The 20,270-nt window shown below is 39.5% G+C and overlaps 1 protein-coding gene across 2 annotated transcripts in view; it reads left to right on the top strand.

Annotated features, from left to right (window-relative positions):
* The first annotated feature begins 2,786 nt into the window (after positions 1–2,786).
* Positions 2,787–20,270, top strand: part of PIP5K1B (phosphatidylinositol-4-phosphate 5-kinase type 1 beta) — a 130,103-nt gene continuing 112,619 nt past the window's right edge. For both annotated transcript variants that reach the window (XR_013346085.1, XM_077816413.1), the window contains exon 1: positions 2,787–2,838. The gene's annotated coding sequence lies outside the window, so the exon portion shown is untranslated. The remainder of the gene's footprint in view (positions 2,839–20,270) is intronic.

Here is a 20,270-nt window from a genome sequence, read left to right as displayed (position 1 = left end):
CAGATTCTCTGTTTTTTCCAGTTCTGTGCTGAGTGCAGGACCAGGTTGGTTGTAGCTAGTGGAAGGCGGCTTTAAGGCACATTTGCATCTCCCTAGTTCTGGTATGTGCTCTTGGAACAACTTAAAGCATCCCTGAGCTTCTCTGAATTGGTAAAACTCCTCTACAGGCCTTTATGCCATCACCAGAGTGTAATGTGCTGCAGCTGTGCTCCTGGCCCACTCTGAGATATGTCTCCTCAACATGGCAGGGGCTGTAAAGGTGTGTGTTTGGGCGGGGGGGCGGAGATTACAGTATAGATCAATTAAGGAAAACCTTCTTCTCCCCCTTCTCACAGGGGAGTCTGCCAGGGCTGTTTTTGCCTCCTTTGTGGCTCCTTGGTGTCGCCGGTGTGGCGGAAAGGGGCAAGAAACATGGGGCAGAATCTGGAAGACCGTGTGCTGTTTTTCTTCTTATTGTGTTTTCTGTTTATTTGCTAGAGGCTGATGCTACAGCTCTATGATAAGTACGGCTATAATACTATTACTAATTAACAAAATCATTATTTCATTCTTCAGCAGAGAGGCCCTGTCTAGTTAAGCTTCCCTCCCAAACAATAACAAATATCCTTTTCAGTTTTTTTATTTAGCCCTCAGTAGCTTTCCAAAGATTCCCTTCCTATTTTGTAAATATCCTCTCTTTTTGAGTGTACAACAAAGAGCTAATCACTGTTGTGGGACAAATTTAATTTAAATAAATAAAACTAATACACATACATGCTTTTCATCGTATTCACTACATCCACATGAATTTAATAAAAATCAAATTACCTGCAAAATCAAGGCTGAAAAAATTATAACTCTTAAGCCTTTGACATTGCTGATCATTGTGTGGTGAAGCCCATCAGAGACACCAGTTTCACATAATGTGCCTTAAATAATCAGAATATCCTGTTCTTATTAACGGAGAAGGTTCTATTCAGTTAATCTTTTTTCTTTAGTTAGGTTTATGGAGAATATAAATGAGTAAATTCATAGGCAGGGACTAAGATGATACTTTGCCTATTTTTTTTAAGCTAATGATTCACAAATATACACATAGAGCAAAAAAAGGATTTAACTATTCTTACAGCATGATTAGGAGGAAAAAATCCACCAGATGCTGAAAGCTGAATTTTTAACTTTTAAGAGTGTAATAGCATGCACTAACTGACAGTGTTTATATAGATAATTCAGAGTTTGTTTTGTACTCTATTCATAAAGATAAAGAGAGAGAGAGATGCAACCAGTCTCTCAGAGGGCTTCTCTGTACATTATACAGATTCTTATTCAGACCTTGCTCTGAAGCTGATCAGAACCCGCTTTCATTGGAACTCGCGCTCAGGTTCCTTTGGATAACTGATCTCCTCTTGTCAAGATCTGAAAGTGTCAGGCTGCTTACAGTTCTACTAGAAAATCTTCACTCCCCTCTTGTCCTTGGAGGAGTTAGCTGCCTTCTTTTATTTTAAGCCACTTTTTAAAAAAGTTCACTTGTAGACCAATCGATAGAAATACAGTAATGTGCAGGTGCATGGCCTGGTGACAGTGACAATATAGGGTTTTTGCAGAATTTCCTGTAACTATTGCTGGCCATTGGTACAATGGCACAAGCTGGCAAGGTGAGATGTTCTTGTCGGATGGTTACTACCACTTGCTGAAGTTTTGCCAATACTGAATGTTAGGGGAACAGATGGAAGATCAAGCATAGGATGCATTTGTGAATGCAAATTTACTGACTCAATGAACTTTTTTATTTTGCAAATTGGTGCATTGTGTAATGCATGAACTGCCATTTAGAAATTAATGGACTGATCAGGCACTGGCCAAAATTAGTAGCAATGACCTCATTTTACCATGCTTGCTGCCAAAAATGTTCAGGGACGGTTTCTTGCTAGTCAGTGGGGCTCTGCAAACGACGTCTTTGAGTGCTTGTAGAAAACAACCGATTATCTAAATTTTGTTTAAAATGATGATTTTAAACATTTTTATCACCATGGGGTAAAAAACATGGTAAAGTCTGTGACTGGATTTCTATATCTTAAAAAAGCAGGTGGGGTATGTTTTCCTCTTTCTGTGTATACCTCACTTCTATGGATGTCCATGAGAATTACATGTGCATTAGAAAGTGCATTTGGTTTGGTTTATAGGGTTTTTCCAGGGGGTCAGAGGGGAGGAAGTTTTTGTTGTTGAACAGTGTATTCGTCTCACTTATCAACCTATTGTCTCACCTCAAGAAAAAGGTAGTGATGGAGCTAGGCCTCAATCCTGTAGTCTGATCTGCCGCACCCCTCAGAGTGGTTCCGTGAGAGGATCACAGCCTTCATCATTAAAGCGACTGCCCCTGGAGAGAATACTATTTACATGTAAAGATTATTGGTTACTGAAGCAGGCTTACCTCAGTTGTTGGAAAAACTGATGTGTCAGTTTGATGGGATTTTTTTTGAGACTGCTTTCTCTCGTCACTAAGTGCAGAGGCCTTTTCTCTTATTTGTTGAAAAAGTGTGTGTGTGTGTTTTTCCTTAACGGATGTAATTTAACCATTTATTTTCTAACCATTTATTTTATGTTTTAGACAATAAAAATTTGTTTAAAATTTAATTTTCTTAAACTAGTGAGGTTTTATTCTCTTTGGGACTTTTTCTCTCTCTCTGCTTTTTTAAAAAAGAGAGAAATGTAAAGAGATCATCTAAACTAATGGTTCTCCATCTTCATTAGTTTGTAGGTCACTTGATAAAGTCCTCCCATGGACTTGTTCATGTACCAGAAAGGGCTGTGAACCCTTTTGTTCCACAGACTGGAGAATCTGAAAACCACTGACCTGAGGTAAGGCATTTTAGTGGTGAAATGAGTCTTACTGTTCCACTCTGACAGTGGCAGAAGAGCTTGTTACCATTTTCCTAAAACTAGTTTGTCAAGACTGTTAAAAATAGACTGATAGGATTCTTAGAGAATTTCTGCTAACTGCTGTCGTCCTTTTCCCTCAGAAAAGGGAGCTTTTGTAATTAGTGTCCTGGACAATCACATCTGTTATCTCTCACATGAAATTAGACATTAAGACCATAATTTTCAAACTTGGGTGCCTAAAGTCAGACTTCTAAATCCATGTTTAGGTTCCCAAGTGTAAGTGACCTGACATGCTGAGCACCCATTAAAATGAATGGTAGATTCTGGGTGTTTGGCACTTCTGAAAAACAGGTTATGATCGTAGGTACCTAAATATGAATTTAGGAGCCAAACCTTAGGCTCTCATTTTTGAAAATCTTGGCCTAATTTTTATTTTCCTTTCGGTGTTCTTGCCCAGTTGTGAAAGGGTTAAGCATCCTGCAGAATAAATGACCCAAATTCAACCTTTATGGACATATTGGTAGATAATTTGTGTGTGTTTACATATATATTGTTAGCGGTTAACAATGCAATCAAACAGTTCCTGTCTATGCTGTAATCTGCTAATTCAGAGATCAAAAGGAGATCTTAAGATTTAAATGTTAACTGTAAATATAGTGATATCACTATATTGATTTCTCTTTGAACTATATAGCAAGTCACCTGCAAATGGTGGAAAACAGGCAATTGCCTTATGTTAATCCGTGTAGCTAATTACCGGTGATGCTTAGGAAATCTATCTACGTCAAATTCTTGATGATTGCCTATTGTTTACCTAAGGACTCTGCTGTCAAGAGAAGGCCTGGAACTGTATAAAGGTCTCTTGGGTCTAATCCTTTTTATCTCAGATATGCTTTATGCAGGGGAAGTTTAAGTTGTAAGACGGAGATCTCCAGTCCCACCTGGATTACCCTGAATATGAACATTGAACTGAATTTATGGACTAATTCTAAATACTCTTTGCAATTCCAAAGCTTACCATCTCTACCATGAATCTGATCTCAGAACTGTAGTCATGTCTGCATGTATACTGATCTTTTAACCAGTACACTCTTTTCTTTTTAAATAAATTTTAGTTTAGTTAATAAGAATTAACTGTAAGTGTGTATTTGGGTAAGATCTGAAATATTCCTTAACCTGGGAGGTAATGTGTTTGATCCTTTGGTAGAACTTTCTTATATAATGAATAAGATTTTCGGTAATCTTCATCATATCTAACTTGGGTGTCTGGGTGGAAGCCCAAGTCTGCCTTGCAATAAGGGAACTGTGTTTTGGCTTCTGTGCAACCAGTAAGGTATTGTAGAAGCTGTTTTGTGCTGGCTCGGTAAATCTTAATCCAACTTTGTGGATTGTTTGTCCTATTCTTTGCAGTTTGCCCTAATTGAGTAACCCTCAGCGTGGCCCCTTGTGACTCTGTTCACACCAGTCTTTTAGGGTCTGCATAATTTGGGTCCGCTTTTGCTGTAGGATGTGTGTTTGGGTTTTTGTGTGTAAGGAATGTATACAAATAAGCCCCTCACTTCAACCTTAGATATCCTGTAAATTACCATGAGAAATTTGGTCATTAGAACAATAGGTCTATTTGACAGCTCTCATATTCTCCTGCTTTCCTCATCTCCATTTTGATGTCATGGGAGTTCTGTGCCAAGTCTGATCAAGCATATGACTGTGTGGAAACAATGTAAAGTGAGTATGTGCATATCTCCAGAAAAGAGATGGAGACTAAGGAGGAAAAGAATCGGAATTTACCCCAAAAGCAAATTACTCCTGCCCTACTGTAACAAAGGCCCAGTGGTGGTTCAACACTCTGTCAGCAACTCTTGTCAGGTCCCACATACTAACCACATTTAACACACTATTGTCATGATATATTACATGCCACCTTTTGTCAGTGGAAAAGTAGTACTAACTGAGCATTAATAACCTTGCATGATATATGTATGATGTGTAAGTTATAAATATGTGCTAAAATAATGGTCTTAAAATTTGTTTGGCAAGCAATGGATAAGCAAAGATGGCCTTAAACAAAGGATTGTGTATTTGCATGTCTGACCAGCCTGGTTGCCAGGCAGAGAAGATGAAGGTGCAAGACAGCATGATGTTTACGCCCAAGCAGGGGAGAGATTTTATCTGAGGATACATTTCAAAGGTAGGGTGGTCTACAAGGACAGGGACTGTGAACGTCAAATGATAAACAATTGAATCAACCAATTGTGTACCAGATACTTTTATAATAGAGTAATATCTTTTATGAAAGCCTGTAACGCATTGGTGAGTGATAGCATTTTGAAATGTATGCATTAACACTACATGAGGAATTATGGATAATCATTGATAATATGCTTCAAAGTCGGAGACCAAAACCAGGGAGAAACAGGTTTGCCCTCAGACAGGAGGGAATGTACTTGTCTACTTGTCTCCAGTGTAAATCAAGCATTATAAAATCAAACCAATGGACACCCTGTTTTCATACGAATCAGCATGGGGATGGGAAGTCAACAGGAAGCATCTGAAGAAGTGGGTTTTTTACCCACGAAAGCTTGTGCCCAAATAAATCTGTTAGTCTTTAAGGTGCCACCAGACTCCTCGTTTTTATAATCAAAACAATGAACTTTGGAGTGATATGATGGGGTAAAAAGATATTTGAGTTGTCCATCACTTGTGGGATTCAAGAGACCAGAGCTCTTGAAATCACAGAATGTTGGGTCCTTCAACTGAAGTCTCTGGAAACTGAATATAGGTTAGAAACCTGCTTAGGCAAAGATTGTAATTTACTGAATTTAAGTTTTAGTCTTATAAGTGTAGTTTTATTGTTTGTATCCCTTTCTGGTTTTTTCCTTGTACTTGGTATCACTTAAACCTATGTCTTCCAAAGTTCAGTGGCCTTTTTTCCCCTTCCTGTGGTATTTCCATCCCCCTGCTGATTTCTATGTAAATTATTACATTCTTTCGGATTACACCTTGTTTAATTAAACTGGAGACGGGTAGGTAGCTGTCTTCCCTCCTGTCTGGATGGGGGTGGGGAGGAACCTGGTTTTTTCCCTTTTGTTTGATCACTGACTGGAAGCATATCATTCAATATCTATAATTCCTCATATAGTGTTAATACATACATTTCCTAATGATATAAATCTTCTGAGGGATCCTTTTTTTTTTTTTTTTTTCCTTTTTGATCACTGCTCCAGGACTGTTGCTGGGAAAAGTTTTTCTGGTCCTGAAAGCATTTGTACTGTACGTATTTGTTTAAAATGTAGAAAATCACAAAGAAGAAGGGTTTGTCTGGTGTTTGGTAATGCACTCTAAACTATGATTTCAGGTGTGTGCATATAATGTATATGTGAGTGTGTATACAATGCAGCACTTTTGTACCTTTTATACTATTTACTAGTTTAAAACCCCAAACACTAAAGGCAGCTTTATTCCTACTATACTGGATGTATCTCCATTTAAAAAAAAAAAACGATGGCAGATTATTCTAAAATAAAGTGCAATACATGATTTGTAGAATAATATAACTAAAGTAATGGCGTATGGTATAGCTGAATAGACTGTTGGGATGTTCACAATCAACAAAATGCCAGTATCTGAGTCAGATACAATAGTAGGTTACCACTATTTGCAGTGCAGTTGCTAATTAATATTTGGCCCATTCCTGAGAGGTGTAGAGCATCTGTAGCTCTCAGTGAAGTAGGTGGGTATTTATGGGTGCTCATCGCTTCCTTCTGACTTGACCCTACATTGAGAAAAAGGATGACAGATTTGGCAGTTTTTAAAATTAAAGTGTAGAAACATAGGCTTGCAAAGCACAGACTGGCTTATCTGATATTCAAAAGTAGATTTTGCAGGCTGAAGTTCAGTAGTGTTAAGAATAATCTGGGAATTAATGGGTGAAACTCTGGTCCCCAGGGTTGCCATTTTATTGCCATTCAAATGCCGTGCTGTATTCCTGAGACTAGAGTAACATGGCAGAAAACATCAAACAGAATAGGAATCTTCAGATTGTTCTTGTAAAACTTATTTTAGTCTCTGAAAGATCTGACAGGGCATACAAATGAATGGAAGTTATTGAAACTGAAGAAGTGAAAGTGATGTTATCTGTTATATTTGGGCAAGACTGAGTAAACAATTTGAATGGCAGCTTGGAGTTGACTTTGCATATGCCTTACAGCTGTGTGGTTCAAAACTTCAGCCTTAATATCTTATCAATATGGCCAAGAAAAGACTTTTAAGAGGTAACGTAAATTCTCTGTTTCCTCAGAACATGAATTCCATCAACTTGGACATAATAATTGTGGCATACGTGTGTCTCTCCTTGTTCCTCAAGAGCAATAGAGAGCTACATATGCCGCAAGTAAGAAATATCTATAGGATAATAAGTGCTTTAAATGGGTGAATTGGGCCGGTTATGTGGATGTTTTCAGAATGGTTAGCTCTCTGCATGACCCAGCAGTATAAGGTTACTTTTCCACTCTTTTTTACTCAGGGTGGCTGCTAACTCTGAAATATTATTATCCTAACATTCACTGATGAAAAATGAGAAGAGTTGGACTTGATAAGAGAACAGCTGAGAGTTCAAATATTTTCTGGCATTTTCAGAACTGACTTGAAAATTTGCCTTTCAACAAGTTTTTTCAACTGTTACAACCAGCATTTTTAGGAATGGAAGTCAGCTTGCTAATTTAACAAAAGTAGACATGTATTCCTTTGTTTTGGCAATTCACCAAAGACGACTTGTCACCTGTTGCTGTTCCCTTCTCTTTTTACACTATTTTTAACAAGAAAAACCATTGGGATCTGAATTTGCAGTCAAAAGTCTGCCACCTCTTTAAACCAGATTTAATAAGAGAAGCTATATACTTGTCTGAAGATTTTACAGTCCTGGTGCTAAAGAAAAAATTGTGAGGTTTTTCCCAGTTGTATGCTTTGGGATAGAATAAAGTCATGAGAGGATTTTATCCTGGAGATCTATCAGTAGAAAAATGTAAATGTTTTCACCCCTTTGGATAGTTCAGATGTGTGGACAGATAGTTTAACTGTTTATATATCTTCTTTAATCCTAAACATTTATTCTCAGTTCTCCTCAGAATAGTGTGTAGAATGGACTCATCTCTTGACAACAGAGGTCATCTAAGCGCCAATAAAACTCTGATCGGTAAAATGTCTGTCGCCAAAAGAATGACTTCTAGTCTGGGCATGTAAGATTCCAACTCTTAACTATGAGGGGGTGCATCCTGCCACTGTTCTCCAGGTGGAATATCCATTGAAGTTAAAAGGGGGTGGGATTATTGTGCAGACTGAGGGAAGGTTTGGGTGCTGGGTGAAAGTTTTGTTACCGTTTTTGTATTTAAAGTTTTATTGCCTTTCTTTAACAGAAATATTTAGTATATGATATATATATACTATTTCAGTTTTTTTGACATTGGCAATTACCAGTGTTCATGCCTCCCCCCCATTACCCTGCTTAGTATAATAGCATAATAACACAATGTAAACCAAAGCAAAAAACTGGAATCTTTACATTGTAGCAGTAGGGCCAGGGTCAACAATCCCAATTAAGCAGTTATTTGAGAACTAGCCAGAAAAGCATGTTTCTGAAATACATGGGAAGTGCTTAATGAGGGCAACTTTTTGGTACAGACTTACCGTTTACCAAGAATCCCTGGCTTGTCAGGTGTGCCCTTCTTTGAGTTTGTGGCATGCAAAGACTATAAACAAAGTCACCAAACACAGTCAATCGTTGTCTATTTTCCTGGAATCTTTGTTTAATATAAATGGTTTAAAGTTTAAAATGCCTTCCTGGATAGATCTAAAATCTTTGTTTCCCCACCCCCTGCTTGAAAGGCAACCTGTAACGTTATCATGTCCTTTTAAAAACAAAGAAACAAAAACCAGCCACAGAAACTCAAAACATAATTCTCCTCAACCTACAGTCTGTAGGTTAAATAGCCACAAAAACAAGGAGTCCGGTGGCACCTTAAAGACTAACAGATTTATTTGAGCATAAGATTTCTTTAAGGTGCCACGGGACTCCTTGTTTTTGTGGATACAGACAAACACGGCTACCCCCTGATAGGTTAAATATCATAACTCTGGGGGGATTGACTTTATGGCTTGTTGAAATTAAACTGCAACCTCCTTCCTTTGGGTTGAAGCAGAGAGAGGACTCAGACTGCCCCAGAAATGAGCATATGGCTTTTTTTTTTAAAAAAAGACCATGATCTGAGGGGGAAATTAATTTGAAAGGGTGTGAAATTTCCCAGTTTGTCATTATTGGTGCAAGCACCTTTAAGTGAAACAGCCCAGCGTGTTGTCAGCTCTATTATCGCTACTGCAGACCTTGTGATAAGTGAGCTATACTTTCAAGTCAAATGTATAAATATTACCTCAGGTCTCTGCTGGGCTATCAAGGCGTAGACCTGTGTGGCTTTGGGGGGAAAGAATGTGAAAGGATTTGCTTTGCAGAAGGAGTTGCAGAAAGATTTCTTATTGACTCAGCCAGAATTTCTACTGGGATTCTGGGGGGGGGTGTGTGCGCCAAACTGAGAAGACAACCTCTGTTTCAGCGCACATTCCTCCCAGTCCAGACCCTCTCCTCAGGCCACTGTGGGAGGGAAGGAGAGGGCCATGGCTCCACACTCATCTCATTTCCTTTGGTGAGGCTTGATGGTGTGAGCTGTGCAATGCCTGTGCTCTGCAGCCACATTGTGGCTGACCCATGCAAAGAAACACACCCTCTCTTGTGTATTAGTGCTGAGTCCGCTGAAATCTCCCCCAAAAGAGACTGCCAGAACTGGTATTGTTAGTGAATACCATGGTGTTTAGGCAAGAGGCAAATCACTGGGAAAACTGTCAAGCCCCCAAAACATAAAATTTAAATGTACTCTGTATCTTGTTTTAGTTGATACTGGCACCTCGTTTTGGGTTTGGTTTTCGCTTTTCGCTTTACTTTAGTTCTTAGTTCCAGAGGCCCTTCCTGTTCTGCTTTCTGTGAAATCATAATTTCTGAAGGAACCTCTGGTGTGGTGGATGCTTCTTGAAGTTAGAAATGCAGTCCTATCAAACATAAACTTCTAGCCTTTGTTAACATTATGAATAAGAGAGAGTCCTTATTCTCATGACCCTTTGAAGACAATTAACAGAACTCTTGGGGCTGGATTTCTCAGAATATTGCTGGTTTGGGGAAGCTGGGCATTGCACAATTTTCTGTGCACATGGTTAGGCAAACGTAACACTTTTTTATAGGTTCTATAGGGAAGAATTTTGCCACAAATATATTTAAGAAAAATTAAATGGTCCGTGTCTATTACAGCTGAGAATTTCATCTGAATGGAAAATCTAATTAAAAAAAATTTAATAAAAGTATAGATTAAATGCAGTAGGGATTACACTAAATCTCTCCTTTTACTCCATTGTCTCCTCTGGGTCCTGGGTGTAGAAATATTTCCATAACTTTCCTTTCCTGTCTGCTGTAACTTCATTCCTTAGAAGTGATTTGTGTTACAGGACTTCCATCACTTTTAGTGCTTGTTTTCAAGTGTAACACATGCATTCTTGAACTCAAGACATTAAAAGTGGAATTTGGGAGGTATGACAACTAATGGCTGACTCCCAGTTACAAGGATTAAAATCTTCCTGCTGTTCCTTGCTTCCTTTTAAACAATGCCCGTTCCTGTCTTGTATGTGTGTGGTGTTTATATATTAATTACATCTTCTTGCTAGATGTTCCATTCTATGCATCTGATGAAGTGGGCTGTAGCCCACGAAAGCTTATGCTCTAATAAATTTATTAGCCTCTAAGGTGCCACAAGTACTCCTGTTCTTTTTGTGGATACAGACTAACACGGCTGCTACTCTGAAACCTGAAAAAATTACTGAAAAATTTGTGTAACTACTTCCAAATGTGGGAGAGACTTCAAAGGCCAACTAGTCTCATAAGATTTGATCTCTCAGGTCTAAATGGATTTTGCCAAATGAGCTTGTAGGTTTTGAATTCTTTGCCAACATGTAGCTAGCTACCTGCCTGCCTATGCTGCACCCTTCTGACTTTGTGATCCCATATCCCCAAAATGAGACGGGCACAACATTCAGTCCAAGTAGTATTGAGACTTCTTAAATTCCTCTTTCAACGTGTAATTATTTAGCAAGATTCACATGTAGATTTTTTTTTTTGGTTATCAAGATTGGAATACCCATTCAGAAAGGTGTGATCTATGTGTGTGTTTTGGATCAGAAATATAGATTTATAATGGAAACAGCAGAGAAATTGACTGGTATTACATGGAATCTAAATATCTCATTAAAAACAAACCCCACCTTTACACAAAGACTCTACCCAATCATAACCTTATTCTAAGGTATATTTGAACATAAGTACAAATAAGTAATAGCTTGTTTTTGGCCTGCCAAAAGGTGTCAGTACAATGATTAATGGCATAGATGTAGTTTGACTTCTATTTTGGGTGGGCAGGGCTCAAGCTAGCTCCTCATAGTGGGGTCCAGGGAAGGAGTGCCACTGACACCTCATGACTCACCTTAGCAGACCAACCACCTATCTGGGTTGTGTGTGTGTGGGGGGGGGCAACCAAAAATTATAACTCAAAGGTCAGCTCAAAAAGTTTGAAAACAGTTCAGGGAGAGGGTAGCTCAGGGCGCAGGGAGAGGGGTAGTTGGAGCTGTTTGCTGGGAGGGGTCCCCTGCAGTCCATGTTCCCCACCCAGGCAGTTCTTACCAGCAAAGGGGGCTGGGAGCTGAGGAGCAGCTTCAAGCCCACGAAGCAGCAGGAGATGAGGGAACTCGGTGGTTGCCTGCTCCATGACACCAGCCAAAGCAGCGGTTGTCATGCACCTTCCCCTCCCCTCCCCCCCGCCCAGCTTCCCACCTCCGACCTGGGCAAGGAGTGGGGAGAGAAGGGAGTATGGATCTCCCCTGGGATTGCCCTGTTCTTGCACTGCAGTTTGGGGCAGGGCAACGACCCTTGTGCCCCCCCGCCCACCCCCCGCCAACTTTGCCCATGGACTCAGGGCTTTTGCCCCACAGGGGGTGCCGAGGATCAGGGATTCAGCCACATGGCTCCTGGCTTCAGCCCCGCGGGAGGTGCTGGATCTCAGGCTCTGGATCTCAGGCTTGTGGACCCCCAGGGGGCCATGGACCCCTTGTTATGAGAACCTTAGTCTGAGCTAGGGCACCTTACAGTTCCTTAGGCCTGCACCCCTTCTGGAGTGTAAACTCAAAATTACACCGTCTTGCACTGCACAGGGAACTGTATAGCGTAAGCTCATAAAATTTGCCCCCTCCCTGAATGTGGCAAGGAATATGCAACAGCTTTCTGCCCGAGTTATGATAGAGCAAAAACAAATTTATTAACTACAAAAGATTTGAAGTTAACTTCTGCATATGTCGGGAACCCTTTGTTTCAAAGCTTGTTTCCCATGCCAGTCAGTGGAAAAACACTGACATCCCAAGATGCAGTCCAGCACCAGGTGACCTGGTCACATGTCCCTGTAGAGTCACAGCAGCCATCCCCCGCTGGCTGTTCAGAGCGTTTACAGGAAGGCTCACCAGGTGGGAGATAAGCTTATACTAAGGCCTATTGTTTTTTTCCTAATGGCTCGTTAACCTGAATGGACCCTTCCCAGCCAGCAGTCTATATTGAGAGCATTTTGCCTAGTGGGCGTTGCCCAGGAATAGCTACATGTGAAAGATATATTGTCAATATTCATAAATTTGGATACAAAAAAGATACATGTATACAAATAGGATAATCATATTCAGAAAACCATAATCTTTCCCATGACACCTCACATGCCTTATCTTGCATAAACTACATCATAATTATGTTACTAATGTCACTGAAGAATGTGGGGTGCAGTGTCCCAGCCCCACATGCTGCTGAAGACTGAGGCCCAGATTGCCTACCAGGGTGAAAGCAGGTTCTATTGGGCACTGTTGTGTGAAGGGCTCAAGTGCTTTGTACAGCTCTTTCCCACTCCTGTGGTCCTTCTACACTTTGCCTTCCATACCCAAGTGATATGCTGCTAATACTTCAACAAGAGATCCCCCACAAATATCCCCACTTAACTTGTGTTAGACCCCAAGCACTTGAGGGAGCAGAGGTGATGCAAAGAGGAGGACAGAGGGGTTGGGGGAAGCCTATGGTTTTTCATTGAAACAAATCTATTTCTAATAACCACTCCCCAGGATTCAGAGTAGCAGCTGTGTTAGTCTGTATTCGCAAAAAGAAAAGGAGTACTTGTGGCACTTTAGAGACTAACAAATTTATTTGAGCATAAGCTTAGCAATGCCACATTCTAACCAATGATACTGTATTGAGTGCACTCGCTGGAACTGTTTGTTTATGCTTTATCCTGAAGCTGGTCCATTCCAAAGACACGTAATTGGCTCTTCAGAATTATGTTTATGGACCCAAAGGATAAGGTATTTCTTGCAGAGAGGATTCAGCAGTGTCCAAAGGTTGGGACACTTCCTTCAGAGGCAGAGAAGTTACTGTGAACCTCTTCAATTTTGTGACAGAACTTGAACAAGGAGCTTCTGTGAGCATATCCCTGTTTATCCATATTGGTTTTAGTGAAAGATAAATATTGAAATTGAAGACTTATAAATACATTTATGCACAGGGCCAAGTCCTGAGGTGGTGTGTTATATTGGTAAGGGATTGTATCTAGGTCTGAGGGAGTCTAAGGCCCTGATCCTACAGTAAGCTCTGTGTGGATACACCATTGTGTCCAGGTACAGCCCCATTGACCGTAGTGGGCCCCTGCACAGGGGTCCACTCGTGCAGAACTCACTGCAAGATCAGAGCCAAAAGGAGTTATATGCTGAGGTGCTAGAAGATTGTGTGCTTTGGTGTGTGTGGTCTACTCTAATGTATATTGTCTTACCTCCTTCTGTTCGTTGGTTTTGCTACCCCTTCTGCCCACTTTGGGCCCCCGGGTGTGTGAGTTAAACAAATTTAATTTTCTTTTTACCCACTTACATCTGCTTACTGACATATAACTCGTATAACTTCTACCTGCTTACACATCACTAGTGAGTTTGGCCCACTAAATTAGAACATGGACAATTAAGCTTTACAAAGTGTAGTAAGCATAAAAAGGAGAGAGAGAAAAGAACAACTATGTAAGGCAGTTAAAATTTCATTTCTCTCTGGGAATACTGTTAATTTTAAAAAGCACTGAATTTAGAGCAAGTGCTCCATTTAATATTAGAAATTGAGCTACTTTCAGGGAGTTCAGAAATTAGTGTAATGTGTAAACTGTAAAGAAAAAAACACAAAGGTGTCTTTCATTTCCTGTTCCCATTCCCAGGGACATTTAGAAGTACACTGATTTGTTTTCTACTGTGTGATGGCTTATAGTGTGGAGATCTAATTACTTCTTTTTTGAGAAAAGCATAACCTTTATAGTTCAGGAATTAGTTACATTTTAGTCCTCCCAAGCTTTGACAACATTTCTAATAGGCAGCCTTTGAATCACTGAACAGAGATGCAAAGAAATGAAAACGCTGTGGGCAGTCATACCGTATGTACAGTTGCCCATGCCAAAATTCAGCAAATATACAATTAATGAGAGTCAGAAGGGTTCTGTATACAAAAGGAAAAGTGGTGGAAAAATTTGAAGGAAAAAACATGTCATAAGAGAATAGTAGCCCTATGTAATAGCTGTTCTTAACATTGATGGGATTAAAAAAATATATATCTCAGCTTTGAGTTATCAGGTAAGGAAGCAGAATTCCACTGAGCTGAAGTGTTTGCAAAGGGGTACATAGAGGTCCTTTTGGCGAATGAATGGATGAATATGGATACTTTTCATTTATTCATAAACCTTTTTATTTTTATTTTTTTGTTACCACATACACCCATGCACAAAGAATTCTGATTTGAGATAGTGACATTTGACATGAAACCTGGAAGTCTAAGGCTGCATCTTGCTGCCAGATAAATGGATGTGTATTGCCATGTAGGTCTGAAAAATCATCTGATCAAATCAGTAACTGACTTGACAAAGCTACACAATGACTGGCAGCATATCTAAAAGTAGGACTGAACTGAAAATATTACAGTTGAAAATGTTTCTTGCCAAAGTTCAATAAGTGAAGTTTCATAGAGTTATAAAGCTGACATGTTTGTGACTGAAATTACTGTGACTGACCTAAAAGCACTTGTGTAACATGCAGTCTTACCATGAAAATAATTCCTTCTAATAGAGCCAATGAATACAGTATATAATGGTAAGCAGGAAGGCTGAAGTTTTCACTTTGAAATGTTGCTGGTAGAATCTTTGCAGGCTGGTTTGGCAAATGGCACACTCAAGAAATAAGAAGCACGGATCTTGCATGTTGAAACCCTTTTGTTATTAGTGCTAGCTGATTAATACGATAACCTAAGTTTGTCTTGTGACTAGTATTAAATTCTTTTAGTGTGAATTCTTGTGTTTTATTCCAGACAGGCAACAGGCCAGTTTCAGGATCTTGAATCCCCCTGCGGGAAGGTATTTATGAAAGGATTAGAAGTGATTAGAAAGTAGCTTCTGCTAGTAAATAAGTTTATCTGAAATGCACAAAAGTATGAGAACAGGATTTCTAGATTAATTCTGAAGCATTGTATGATGATGGTGAAATTATTAAAAAACAGTCCCCTACAGTGTTTCATGAGATCTCAGTTATCTGTTCCAGATTCTTTCTCAGAGATGATACATAGTTCTGTCTGTATGTAGTTGTCTGTGGCATTTATATGAAACCAATCGCCATGCTATATGGACATTGATATCTAGTGTTTGAAAATAAAAACACAAATAAAAATACAAACAGATGTCTATTTTTGTTTTTAAAGTTAGATTTTTAAAAAGTGGATACCGCTCTCACTTCACTTACTTACAATTATCATAATGGATGAAAAATAGTGGTACTCTTTCATTTTAATGTGTTCTTCCTAGATTTGGTACTCATCAGGGTAAAGTCAGGTGGTGTACATGTGCAAACAGCTGACAACCCCCTCCACAAAAGTTGGTTAGTAGCAATAAGTGCTAGCAATAGCTTTGAGAGGCAACATTGCTTATATGTAGAATATGCCAATTAAATAGCATGCTTTTTATTTATAAATGAAATAGAAACCAGGTTCTTCTCTCTTTTCTCATAGAAAGTTAAGGGACTGAAGATTCTGAGAAATATTTTATTTTTTCACATTTGGCAATGGTAAGAAAGCAGAACTAATTATTAGTTGAGTGTACTAAGAGAGGCTACCAGCAAGAACCCCCCCCCAATTTATTTTTGTAATAGGGCCCCTCTCATTGAAGTCAGTGGGAGTTTTGCTGTTGACTTAAATCTGAGCTGAAGTGGACTAAAGTAATAATAGTGATTTCTTTCATTAGCCAGACCGAGAAACTCAAGTACATATATAAACAATAATTTAGTTCTAAGCTTTGGCTGTATGTATTTGAGTGTAGGTACCCTCAGGGTTACTAGGCTAGCTGCACTGCTGTCCCTTCTTGGGTCTTACCGAGTGCCCTGCCCCCACAGTGGCAGGCCTCAAGTCTGCTTCTCCTGCGGTGGAGTTCTGCAGTTTGCAGACTCTTAGACCAGGACCTGGGCTACAGCCTGTTGGGTGTCAACCGTGACTACTTTAGCAAGTCCAATGATGTTTGGCACCTGTAAGCATTATACTGTAGGGGCCTGTGACAGCACACATTTGCAGTGCTACAGAAACAGCTTTTTCAAAACCAAGTGTAATTTATTCATTACTCAAAGGTATAAAACAGGTAGAACACAGGGTAAAACAAAAGGCATAGTCATGTGGGTCTGTCTTTCACGTAACTCCCCTCAGCCAGCTAACTCCATCCCTGGCAGGAAGAAAGAGCGTATAATGCAGCAGCATGCTCCCAGTCTGTCTCAGACTGTCAGCCGTTTCACTGACATATTCTGGCCAGCCTCTTTCAGCTCATCTGTCACCATCCCCCCTCCCCCCCCACACCCTTTTTTATCCTCTTTTGAGGTTTTAGGTCTCCTTTTGATCCCAGGCTTAGGCCAAGTCTACACTACAAAGTTTTGTTAGCATAGCTATATCAGTCGGGGGTGTGGAAGAAACCCCCTAGGCTAGCCAACATAGCTATGCCAACAAAACCACCAGTGTAGACACAGCTATGCTGACAAAAGTGCTTCTGTTGGCTGAGCTAATGTCTTTCAGGGAGGTGGTGTTACTGTGCTGACAGGCTACTGTCATCATAAGCTGTGTCTATGCTGGATGCTCTGTTCATATAGCTTTGTTGTGTTGACAAGGCCTTAGCCTTGAGAAAAGTAAAACCTCATAGCCTGGTTGGAGTCAGCTAAGCAAGTTCTCTATCCAACTGATTGCCAAGCCTTTGTTGTGTTAACTCCTTTGAAGCTGTGTACCCGAGAGGCTCTTACCTTTCCTGTTTGGTTCTTTAACAACTTTTATACTCTATGCATTCAGGCAGGCAGTAGTACAAAACTGAACAGGGAAACAGTCTCACAGAATATTAATGAAGAATAGACATTCTCGCCATTCATCACATTCACTAAATAAAAACACAAATTTCTGCTTCAGTTTTATGGTAGATTAAAATTAACAGCATTGGAGCTTTTCCTGAACACACACTTGCATACCAATGGCTCATAAACTCTGGGAAGCCCACATTCCCTCTATCCCCTTACTATTCGACTCCTATTTCTAATAAACACGTGGTGATTATTGTATCAGTGTTGTCCTCAACCCTCCAGCTGCCTAGGGAATATCTACACAGCAGAACTCAGGTGTACGAACCCAAGCTTGCACTGTGGCGCGAAAAGTAGCGGTGTAGATATTTGGGCTTGGGATCTTGGGCCCTGGACTTCAGAGCCTGTGCTCCAGCCACAGCCCAAATGTCAACACAGTTATTTTTATTTGCCATAGCACAAACCTGAGTCTGTAGACCCTGTCTCTGAGACTTGCTGGCTCGGGGTGCTGTTTGCTGTGCAGATGTCCCTTAAAAGGGACCGTTACAACATGACTGGATATTTTTTTTTATTTTATTATTTTTTTGCCTCAGTGGAGGAGTCTGACAGAAATTAGCCAGTGTAATTTCTGGGGAAAAGTGCGGAGTGCTATTATCTCTGAGGTCACTGGAATTGCAACTTGAGTTTTGTACATTAGACTGTGTAGGAGACTAAGCTTTCCAGTGATGTGAAGTAAATCATAAAACACAAATGGTTGCAATAAAAATGATTTTTTTCATTTAAAAGAATAACTTGTTTTAAAAAATCACAATTTTTTTAATCCGAATTTCAAACAAATGTTAAACAAATATTAATAATAGATGTGCCTGAACTGAAACTTTGAACCCAGAGCTGAACCTCTTCCTTCAATTTTGGATTCGGGGCTGGGGGACCCAAAGCCAGAGACGGTAGTCTGCAGAAATCTGGAAAAATGCTTCCTAAAATTACTCTTGGGGAATAACATGCCTTCCCCCATGCCCTCAAGTGGGACTGTGCCTGAGGAGCCACAATGAAGACATTTATAAATAGCCTGGTCTTCGATTGAATGGTGAAGTAATTCTGGGTCTTAAAAGTTTCCGAAAACTCCTTTAATCTCAGTGAGTTGCTTGTACCTAGAACTGCCTGGCCGATGCTAAGATCAAATACTGTAGTTCTCCAGGAACTTCCTTCTGTTTCAAATGAGAGGGTAGTAGAGGACTTTGAAAATCAGAGGTGTAGTGTAGCCTGTGAATACATTCCAAACACGTTGGGGATATAATGTCCCTGCACTATGAAAGTGCTATGTGTTTTTGTAGAAATGAAACAATTACAGTGAAATATGCATTTTGCAAAGCACTTCAGTACCAAAATGGCACCACAGGTCTCTAAAGAATAAAGAGATTAGGTTAATTTACTGAACTAATTTGTTATGCAAAACATCCTTATCATATTCTTTACAGATAATAGGGACCTGATTCTTCAAGATGCTGAGCACTATAAATTCCCATTAAACTCAAAGGAGTTGAGGGTGCATGGCTCCCCGCAAGCCTGGGACCAGGAATAGTAATGGTTCTATCTGGGCCAACCATCTTTAGAAAATAGAAGAAACTAGCACAAATGGGCGAGTTCTACTTTCTTCATAGAAATTTAAGTTACATGTTCAATTGTTACTGTAGTCAGGAAATCACCATCTGTCTTCCTAACCATGGCAACATTACAGGGGCATATTTTTCACATGGATGAAATGTTCTTGAATAATTTATCTGGCTATATTGGGCACAAACAGGCTTTTCTTCCACATCCGACATGAATGTTTTCTTCAGCTAACATTTTATTGGGAGGAAATTCCTATGCTGTATTGATGTTTGACTTTCTTTGAGTTGGTCTGATCCTATCTCAGGTTAATGTAGGGAGTAGCATAGGATCTTGCTTTTGTTTGTTTGTGTTTTGAGGAGCTTTCGTCAAAGCTTCCATCTCAAAGTTACCAGTAGCAGTTAGGCTGTCTTTCTGGTGAAATTTGAAACCATGGTAGCATTTTTCTAGAGAAATGTAATAATAACATATTAATAATGAAGATATTAGTTGCTTATGAAGACTTAAAGGGCAAAATGAAACTTGTGATGCATGATAAAATGCTGGTGTGTGGTATTAAGAGGTTCATCCTTCTCAGAGGATTTGAGTAATACGTTTTTTTTAGCTCTTAATAGAGAAACTAATTTTCCAGATATGTAGATTTGACACAAGCCATATTTGATCTGTGGGTGAGGCAGTTCTTTAGTCATTTCAAGTGGAAAAGTTTGCTGCTGTATGAAAACATCTTTAAAAAGTTAAGGATAGGCTTTTCTTCCAGGAAAAATTACTTTCACTTTAGGTGAATTAAAAGATCTACTTTTAAGTGTGTAGATATGTATAGGGAGAAGTTTACACTGATTGCAAGAGCAAAGTCAAATGTGTTTATGGGAGGGTGGAGAAAAAAATTGAACTACCATCTTACGGGTATAACTTCACCAACAGAGAGAGAGAGAGAGAGAGAGCACAAAATTGGAGAGAGGAACATTTCCACAGAGGTACCAAATGGCACCCATGTACCTTATTTATTCAAGAAAGTAATTCTTCTTGAAGTCAATGGGACTACTCATGTGAGGAAAGCAAGCAGGACTTATTCTATAATTAAGCTTGGCAGAACTCAATTTTTGTTTTTTTTTAAATATAATTTTGTCAGATATTGTTTTTTTATTTTAAGCTTTTTTAAATTGTATCTATTTAAATTTTCACAGTTGTGGGAAATTATGGATGAGGTCAGACAATTATTTAATGACTAGATACTGAGATTCAAAAAGTTAAAGCATTAAAACTGTTAGAACACAAATTATCAACATCACATGTCA

This window comes from Eretmochelys imbricata, chromosome 5 (genome assembly GCF_965152235.1).
Source record: "Eretmochelys imbricata isolate rEreImb1 chromosome 5, rEreImb1.hap1, whole genome shotgun sequence".
Lineage (NCBI taxonomy): Eukaryota > Metazoa > Chordata > Testudines > Cheloniidae > Eretmochelys > Eretmochelys imbricata.
This window is presented reverse-complemented; position numbering and strand designations above follow the sequence as displayed.